This window comes from Cynoglossus semilaevis, chromosome 17, assembly GCF_000523025.1.
Source record: "Cynoglossus semilaevis isolate Cse_v1.0 chromosome 17, Cse_v1.0, whole genome shotgun sequence".
NCBI lineage: Eukaryota > Metazoa > Chordata > Actinopteri > Pleuronectiformes > Cynoglossidae > Cynoglossus > Cynoglossus semilaevis.
The window spans coordinates 10773949-10783364 of record NC_024323.1 but is presented as its reverse complement, the minus strand read 5'-3'; the positions used below and the strand labels follow the sequence as shown (position 1 = coordinate 10783364).

General features: G+C 41.6%; 1 long non-coding RNA gene across 2 annotated transcripts in view; it reads left to right on the top strand.

The window, feature by feature from the left end:
* LOC107989885 (uncharacterized) overlaps nt 1–9416 on the top strand; it is a 55872-nt gene that overhangs the window by 24611 nt on the left and 21845 nt on the right. The window contains exon 3 of one of the 2 annotated variants that reach the window (XR_001761418.2): nt 7001–7019. The exons of the other annotated variant lie outside the window; for it this stretch is intronic. This is a non-coding gene — a long non-coding RNA (uncharacterized LOC107989885). Of the gene's footprint in view, nt 1–7000; nt 7020–9416 lie in introns of those variants that run through there. 2 annotated transcript variants of the gene reach the window in all.

Here is a 9416-nt window from a genome sequence, read left to right as displayed (position 1 = left end):
CCCGCCGCGGCCGCTCGGACTTGACGCTCCTTTCCTCCTGTTGTAGTCGGTGTGAGGAAGTGCAGCTTGTTTTTATACAGAGACACTGTCTCCGTGCGCAGAGCAGCTTCACTGCATCACTAACGGGAGGGGAGGGGAGGGTAGGGGAGGAGAGGGGAGGTCGGGCTGCCCCCCTTCAGTCTGCTCCAGTAACAGCGTCATATTCAAGAGATGGAAACAATTTCTGTTTCCAGGCTCCCCACATGTAAAACCTTTGATGCTCGGACTGTTTGTCGTCTCCGCCCCTGGATAAATGATGTGTAAAACTTGGTTTTGTTTTGGCGGTAAATATATTTTATATTTGTTTTATTTTATTATTCATCATACAATTAGAACGCCCTTCTTTTCTTCACCTCCCCCCCCCCCCCCTCGCCCCCCTCTCTCTCTCTGAAGCGGATGCAGAGCAGAAGTTGCGGCAGTTTGTGGCGTCCGCTGATTCAGCACCATGGACAGCTCTGTCCACGGAAATCAGTTTTCAAATGTCTTTTTTCTACTTTTCTACCCCGCGCGTGCACATACTCACAAACGGGCGCGGGCGCACGCACGCACACACACACTGCAACATGTTTCTTGTCACCAGCTCAGGCTCTTCTTGTTTCCACCATCTTCCTCTAACTGTAGCTGTAGCCACGGCTACTTTTCCTTCCAGTTTTCCTTTGGTGCAGTGGTGAAATGCTCTGCCGTCTACATTACTGCTTTAATCCTCTCTATAATTCGGTTTCTAAAATGACAAACTCTCCTGTAGTTATTGTATCTATTATTCAGGAAGTACAATTGTCTGACCAGACTAGAAAATACATGTGACCGAGGTCTGTCAGGTATAAGAGGTGACATATAGACCAGTGGTCCTTTATTATACTCAGTACCACCTGAAAAAACATTGAGCTCTCCACCATGTACCACCATGAAAATATGAATTTTCCCCACATGCCACTAGAGAGCGCTCACGTACCACTGGTGGTACACGCACCACAGTTTGAGAACCACTGATATAGATCATCTGTGAACAACTTTCTTTGTTGAACTTAAGAGACAAAATATGTAGAGTTTATAAAAGATACTTTCTATTAACAGTCTCGTAGGTTGGTGAGTTAGCAGTTACCTCGTTGTAAATGATGTGAGCGAGGTTTGTGTTTTCTATGCTTTGACCTGAAGAGAAAAATGCCACTTGTTTTAAACCTCACTGAAAAGTGGAGACCGGTTCAACTTGTGGAACCAAAGCAGTGTTGCCAAATGTCTAAAGTCCGGCTGTCGTTAAAAATTCATTATTCAGTTCATCCCACACCAACACTTCTCAGAGATGTATGCTTACAGCAAAGCGGCCTTCGCTCCTCTACCCTTCCTCTCCTCTGCACACTCCAGCAGACTCCTGCCTCCTTACAAGTGCGCGCTGTCGTCTCACAACATTTTCAGTCATAAATTAACATATTTTCTTTCTCTTTTGGATGCCACAAGGTTCAGCCGGTAATGCACACTTAGCCGTGCTGTGATTTCTGAAAAGGGTAAAAGCAGTGAAATGTGTTGCGTTGTTAGCTGCTAGTTGGGCTTGAAAATGATTATTTGTCGTTCGAGTCACTGCACTCGACGTGACAGTATTGCACTCTGTCACAGCGGAGATACTAATCTCATACAAACAACTGCCAGCAGCACAATCTCTCTCTCTCTCTCTCTCTCTGGTTGTGTTGCAGCGCCGTGCAGCCGCGCTGCTGTCCACCTGTTGTGGGGAGCAGTATCTCCTTAATAATGCATTCAAACTCAGTGGAAATGCTTTCTGCAGCACAGGAGATCAATAGTTGTAATTTCACATATTGGCGTTCTGCCTCCACTCACTTTCTCTCTCTGAGATCTTTCCCACCTTCTGTTATACTGTGGTCAGCATAGAGAAAAAAAAACAAAACAACAACAACATTATCCAGTGCCTTATGCTGTTTGTGCTCTAAGAAATCATTGGACAGTGAAAAGGATGATAATATTAAAGCATTAAAACATAGACATGAATAAGGAATGGACATAAGTTTTAAAAAGCTGTAAAATAAAGAGATTATATATTAGTGTGTAATTTTACAGTTATATAACTTTATTTATGTATGAAGTCAACTATATGTATCTATAAATACATATATAATATGTATCTATAGATACATATACATATGTATCTATAGATACATATGTAATATGTATCTATATATGTATATATGTACATAAATATGTATTATGCCTCATGGCAAAAGTTTTTATTTTTCACATTCCATACTTTTCTTGCAGTAAATACGATTCTAGTCAAAGTTTTCGACACGTCTTTTTCATGCCCGAGGTGAATGTGAAACAAGTCAAACACTGAATCATCAGGATGTTCAGTAGTGAAAAGAAAGCTGTCTGTCAGTGGCTACAACATGTGAAGGTTTTTTTTATTATTATTTTAATGAATAAAACCTAATTAGGCTACGACGTGTGAAGCAGAGCACAGTCATTTTAACAAGCTGAGGTAAAACAGACGCAATATAGGGTCAGTGTATTTTTTTTTCTAAGCATACATGTTTGAGCAATGGAAATGTCAGGAACCGCGATGTGAAAAAAAAAAAAAAAGAAGAAGAAGCCCACAGAGGCTAATTAAGACGAAGACATTTTTACTCATCACCTTTTTTTTCTTTGACTGCAGATGGATATTGTTCTGCCTTGTCCTATTAAAGGTCGTGTTTTGATTATTTCTTTATCCCTCTGCATTAGCTGAGAGATCATGTGAAATTTAGGTCAAAATGTGTCACCTGACAAAGAGCAGATTTGCTTCAGCGCCTGAAGCCAAAACTCAGGACTTTTCAGTAAGAGACTGGTTCTAGTATTAGTCCGTGTCACGGTTCCTCTCGCCCTCTCTTGTCCGCTGATATAGACAACAACACTTTCAAATTCATTTGGAGGAATAGGAGTCCTACCATTGAAGGAGTTTTTGTGATAACATGTCTGGGCCACACGGTGGCAAATCTTGCAAATCCCTTCTGTCCTGTTCCTGTCCTGTTATTTCCTGCATGGACTCCAGTTTCACCTGATTTCAGCCAAATCTCTATAAAATCCGCTTGATTCCCGTGAGACTTTTCTTGTGTGATTCAGACTTTACGATTGAACTCCATGATTGACGTTCACTGATATTCCACTACTTTTGTCCATGCTGAGTTTAGGTGTCTGTCGTGTGGAGCCTTCGAAGCCCATTAAAAAGAGATGATCCTATTTGCCCCATCCATCATTAACTTGGACAACTCTCCTCCTAAAGTGCATCGATCGTCCTCTCGTTGCCCCCGCCGTTGCACTCCACTCTTTCTGGTATTAAAGCATAAGCGACGCAGTAGCCTTTCATTACCTGAAGGAGTGCTACATCATGAATTAGGCATTAGGTGCTGTATTCTCAGGACCGACATCACAAGCGGCCTCGTAGATTTGATTCCAGCCTCCAGTTCAGATTCCTTCAGTGACGTTGAAGGCCGGCTGCCGTTTTTACAAAGCTCACATTTATTGCCTTCAATCAAACCGCTGCTTGTTGCTTCCCCACAGGAAATTTTTCTTCCAGAAAAACGTTGTTTGATGATTTTTACAGTAATTGCACAAATGCATTCACTACTCTGAATTATTAAAACAAGCTGCAGCGCCGCATGTTTTATACATTTTGCTGTGCTGTCTGCCTTGCATACAAAGTGGCAAATTTAAGGTCGAATACTGGGTCGGAATTTTGTGTCCAATTTTGTGGTGTAGAGATACAATGGAGAATGTTGTTGCTGCTGTAAACACAGTTTTATAGATTGGTTTGTGTGATTTGCATGAAAAATTAGCTTCAATACTAGCATTTAGCATCAAAATATAAATATTTCTACTCATGACCAACATGACATGATTGTCTTAGCTTTACGTACTACATAGCACCAAACCTTGCTTATTTGTGACGCTGCAGACACCCAAAATATATTTTTAGTTCAATTCTAAAATGTATCTTGCCAACATGTATTTTTTGCCTGATATCATGTTGAAATTTATTTTCAAAGAAGAAAAACAATTTTATTCAGAGATAAAAAGCTATTCTAAAGTCTGTCTCCTCCAATAATAGCTGTGAGCTGATTCACCGCTGGATCTCGGCCACTTCTCTATATTGTACTGTCTCTGTTTACTAAAGGTTATCAGGTGTTTTATATATATATATATACAGTATGCAAATGTGGAAAAACACAAAGTAAAAAGGCAGGTGAACTCCTCTAACCTTTAGACAGTGCTCGTCTTCTGAACAACTTTACTTCTCAGCCCTGTGTTTCCATACTGCAGTATAGGGTTCGGTCTGCGGTGATGCGTTTTCTATATGTTCTTGACATGTTCATGGCACTGAGCAGCTAACAAGGCGTGAGCAGAGTGTAGGTGGAGGCCTGACGCCTGTGCGGCGCTCTCTCGTCAGACGGAGCCGTGGAAGCATGAACCACTGTCAGGAGATGTGGTCTAATGAAGGCATGTGCTGTTGTCGAGCAAACACAAAATAAAAGTGAGTGACGCGTTCAAAGACACTGTCTGCCACCGTGTGTCTCTGCTGGAGAGCAGGGAGGTGTCACTCTGGATCAGGCTTAGCTGCAGAAAAGATGGAGGAAACAAAGGAATGCCAGAGGAAAAGTTTGTATTTCAGTGGAGTCCGAAAAATCAGAACTCACCGCAGTGGTAGTGAATACAAGAGAAGTTATGGAGTACTACACAGTATATGTTAGTATATGTTAGTAGATAGAGGGAAAGAAGTGAAGATATTACAATACCCATGTACAGTATTTAACTAATACTACTTTTACTACTGAATTACATATAACAATATACCAACAGTCTATCTTAGGGTCATTTATACAGACAAACAACCATTGAGACTTAAACACATGGTCAGTGTAAGTGTCTACCAGGGCTTGAACCAGTGACCTTTCTGCTATAAGGCATTAGCACTAACCACCCGACCACAGTGTTGCCCAAACGATTTTTTTTGGACTACTGAATACATCCTGACTGGTTAATTAACCCAGTACATATGCATTGTTTTGAAGATCACAGACAGACTTGGATGTAACGTGGTTTCACTTCATCCTCTTATCGTCTGCTCAGACATGTTATGTCAGATCTGGTCTGGTGGACCAATGGCTGCGTTTGATTACTCTGTATAATCCATATCTATGGAATTACAGGCAGTAGAGGCTTTGGTCCATACGTGACGTCAGGTGTTTCTCGTCAAGGCTGAAAAACTGAATGAGCAGAAATCCTGGGGCGTTTGTTCTGACGTGATGTGGACGAGGATTGTGTAGCTGGAACTACTGCATTCATGTGTGTGTGTTTTCTAATGCCTGAAGGTCACAGAAATACTGTACATACACACATCTGACGGTGTAGATAACACTGCCTACAATAAATATTATGATCTGATCCTTTATGACATACATATACACATATATGTATAGGTATGTATCTAAACTGTAAAGACACAAAAAAATACAGAATTTAAACACATTTTTTTTCCAAATCAATTTTGCATTTGGTTAAAAATCATACCATTATTTCCATGTGGATATATTTGTTTCTAATTTCTGTATGTTTTTTTTTTAATTTGCTGTGAAGGTTTGTCATATAACAACATGTGGAATATTCATGGTACTGCAGTCAAAAGAAAATCTTTAAAGTTTAAAGAAAGCCGTGTTGTTGGAAGGTGACAGTGATCGTCAGCCTCTTTGTGAAATGCTGCAAGACTTTAGAAATCGCTGCTTTGTGAAAATTCTCAGACTCTTACTCTGTGAACTTTGTGACTCAGTCTGCAGAACTGTGTGTGTGTGTGTGTGTGTATTTTGCATGTTGTAGAATCTCTGCCTCCACACGAAGGCTCCTTCAATGAACTTAGGGAAGAAAATAAGTGTGGAATTGATTAAAACTCTTTTCCTGGATGTGGAGCAGACTCCGGCGTCTGCCGCTGGTTCAGACGCCGCTCTGCTGCCTCCCATCTGAGAACAGACTTGTTGTCTTTTATCTCTCCCCTTTTTTGTGCAATGACCATTTTCTGACACACACACACACACACACCTACCTCACACTTTCCTCTCAGGCGAGAAACAAAGTCCCCACTTACGAAGCAACATCAATAATAAATCTGAAGCCCCCACCCTGCGCTGCCATCCACCACTTGCATCTAAAAATAGCCATTTTTTTCTTTAATATTTTATTCTTTCTTCTTCGATTTGACTGTTGTTGTTTTTTTTTCTAATTTCTGGTTTTGGTTGTTTTTTTTTAATGGAGACAAGAAGCATAAAGAATCTGTTTCCTGTTTCACTGTCCCATCATCTCCAAGCCATTCAACATCCTGCTCTTAAAGTACTGTGATAGTACACGCAGTAATATACAGACGTACTGTATGTCTCCTACCAAGTCTTCAGTTATTATTTTTAATACTTTTGGTAATTATTTACTCTCTCTGTTGCATTTTCAGCCTTTTTTGCATGAAAAAAAAAAAATTGAACAAGTAGAAAATGTTTCTGGTTTCCTAAAATGATCTGAATCATAATGCGCTCCAGGGTTCACAGGCTCTGAGACGGGGGAGGGAGGGGTGGGGGGGTGGGGGAGTGAAGCAGAGCAGCCAGATTCTCAGTTTGCATTTTGTTTGCATTAAATTGAACTTCATTTCTCGGCGTTTCCTCCTTCTCTCCTGCTGCGTTCTCAAACTTCAGACGTGTTTACGGGGAGTTCTTTTTTCCCTACGTCCCTAAAACGTGACTTCCATCAAACCCTGGATCGATTGCAGTAAAATCGTGCATCACGTCTTTCACCCAGGCCTGTATATTTTCATGAACCACTCAGCAGAGAGGAGTTCTTTCAGCACGTAGGCAGTGATTTCAGTGGTGGTTGAGTTCAGTCATAACAGATGCTGGATTTTCTTTTTTTAAAATGTTATTTATTTATTTTATTTCTTTGCCAGTTGTTCCTGTGAGTCCTATACATCCTCCTCTTCCTCCTCTTCCTCCTCTTCCTCTGGATCCGGACTTTTCACAAACACCAAAGTAAAAGACGAGATAAAGTTGAGGAACCGCCACCAGACGTTTTTGACTGTCGATGGGGCAAAGTCTGTACAAGTCAGTACCAGATGGGGGGGTATGGGGGGCGGGGGGGCATGTGAAAGGTTTAAAGATCCAACCAGACATCAGTGGCTGTCAATCAAACATGTTGACTCTCGATGTCATCAGGTCAACAATCTAACTGGTCCGTGTCTCTGTTTGTTAAACCGTCCGCTTGTAAGAAGACGACGCGTTCGGTGGACTTTAGTTGATTTGACGCTTTTGTATATTTGCACAGAGTTGTTCCGCGACTGACCACGAGTCGTTCGCTTGTCATACAATAAACCTGCTTGAACCTCGGTGACTCACCACGAGTCGTTCACTTGTCATACAATAAACCTGCTTGAACCTGCCAATTAGCAGATCATGCTAATTAGCAGATCATGCTAGTACTGGATTCTTTCAGGTTTGAGTTTCTCCACAACCGATGTTGTGCTACAATAACAACACACTGTGTTGAAGACCCGCCTCCTTTCCAGCCCACTACTACAGTACTGCCGTGTTTTACTGCGACCGAACAGTAATTACGTTATACACCCAAGACTGCAAGGACAGCGACGCCATCTATTGTCCGCTAAAAGTTATGTCAAAGCAGCTGGGAAATAAAAGTTTTCAATCATCATCGGAGGGGAGTTCAGCGACAGAATGAATCGTCTTTTGTTCCTTTTTTTTAATTAGTGATGAAAGGCAGTGAAAGCCTCTGTTTGTTGACTTTGGCTCCCACCTTCGCTCATTATTCATTTCACTTCAGCTTCTTGCACAGATACATTAGCTTCAGACAATAGCGTACGAGGAATTTATTCTCATTGTTGTAGCCTCATAAATCTCTTGGAGGTTATGTTTGGGGAAAATAGTTCCACGCTCCCCGACGTAATGAGGCATGTAAATGGATTACAGCAAGGGCGGTGTTTGTACAGCGGCCGTGGACTTGGCACACACTTTACCTGAGTTACATCTTAATGTGTGCGTTTGCTTTATTACTGCCTGGATCATGTTTACAATGAAACGCTTCACTGAATCCTAATTTGGGTGTCAGATGAAAACAGAGAGTAAAATGTGTTTGTTATGTAACAAAAACACAACAACATCAGGAGAGAAATCTTCATTATCCTAACGACAACGGTTTGTTTGTGCTGAAAGTACAATTATTTCCAATATCAAACTTTTGTCTGGCAGGAATATAAACATCAGCGCTGCACCTACAGGTTCATGATGGCAGCAGTGAATTTTCAGAAGAAGCTCAATCTTGTCTACCTACTCTAAAATCAATCACAGTGAAAAGCCCTCCGGTATTAGAAGATTGAACTTTTCTTTTTTTTATACTTTGCCTCAGATAGATCTGATAGCTGATAGCTATAGAAGATTGCGAAGACAGCCTCGATATCTGAGACTCTGGGAGAATCTCTGCTGGGCAACTGTGTTTCCCTCAGAATAAAACCTAATCTTAATGCCAGGATTACGTCCAAAGAACTGACTGCACAGACACGTTCCAGTTCCATGTCGGTTCTCCTGTTTTGTGATGACATTTTGGTGACCTGGACTTTGACCTGGACTCCATACCATCAGTGGTGTTTGAGCTTCTGTCTGGATAATTCACATTTGTTTGTTTGGAGGAAATCAGCCCACACAGTCTCACAGAACTGAGACCTCGATAAACAGCAACATTTGTTTTTTGTTTCAGCGTCTAGAGCCAAACAATTAGCTGAACAATTAGCTGAAAAAAAGATAATAAAATAAAAAAATATTTTTCCATTTTCTTGATCTTCTCTGTTCCTCTTTAGTCGACACAGGGGTCACTAACTATATTTTTCCAGAACAGAGTCGGACAATTGGAGTCATAAATGTTGTGGATTACTGAGCAAATGGAGTCATAAATGTTGTGGATTACTGACAGATATTTGAGTTTCAGATGTTGTTTCTTCCAGTTGCTTTATTAGTGGGAACCTCTCGATATTGGGTGGTGTGACGGAGCCACCAGTTGATTATCACTGTTCCTAACCTTATTGGCCGACGGCATGGTTATTGAACCCTGTCCTGCTCTGTGGCTCCAGTTTTGCTGCAGTTGTGTGGGAGACGTGCAGACAGCAGACCTTCGACACAGAACAGTCAGCAGGGGCCACAGGACACAGTTCTCCATCGATCGATGGAGACAACACTGGTAATGGCCTTAACAGCCAGTGGAGGGGGCCGATCAGCCGGCCATTGATCGCAGCGGTCAGGGAACAAGTGTATGTCCGTTCGCAGTAATGTCTCACTGATTTCCCGGCCCCCTGTGGTCAG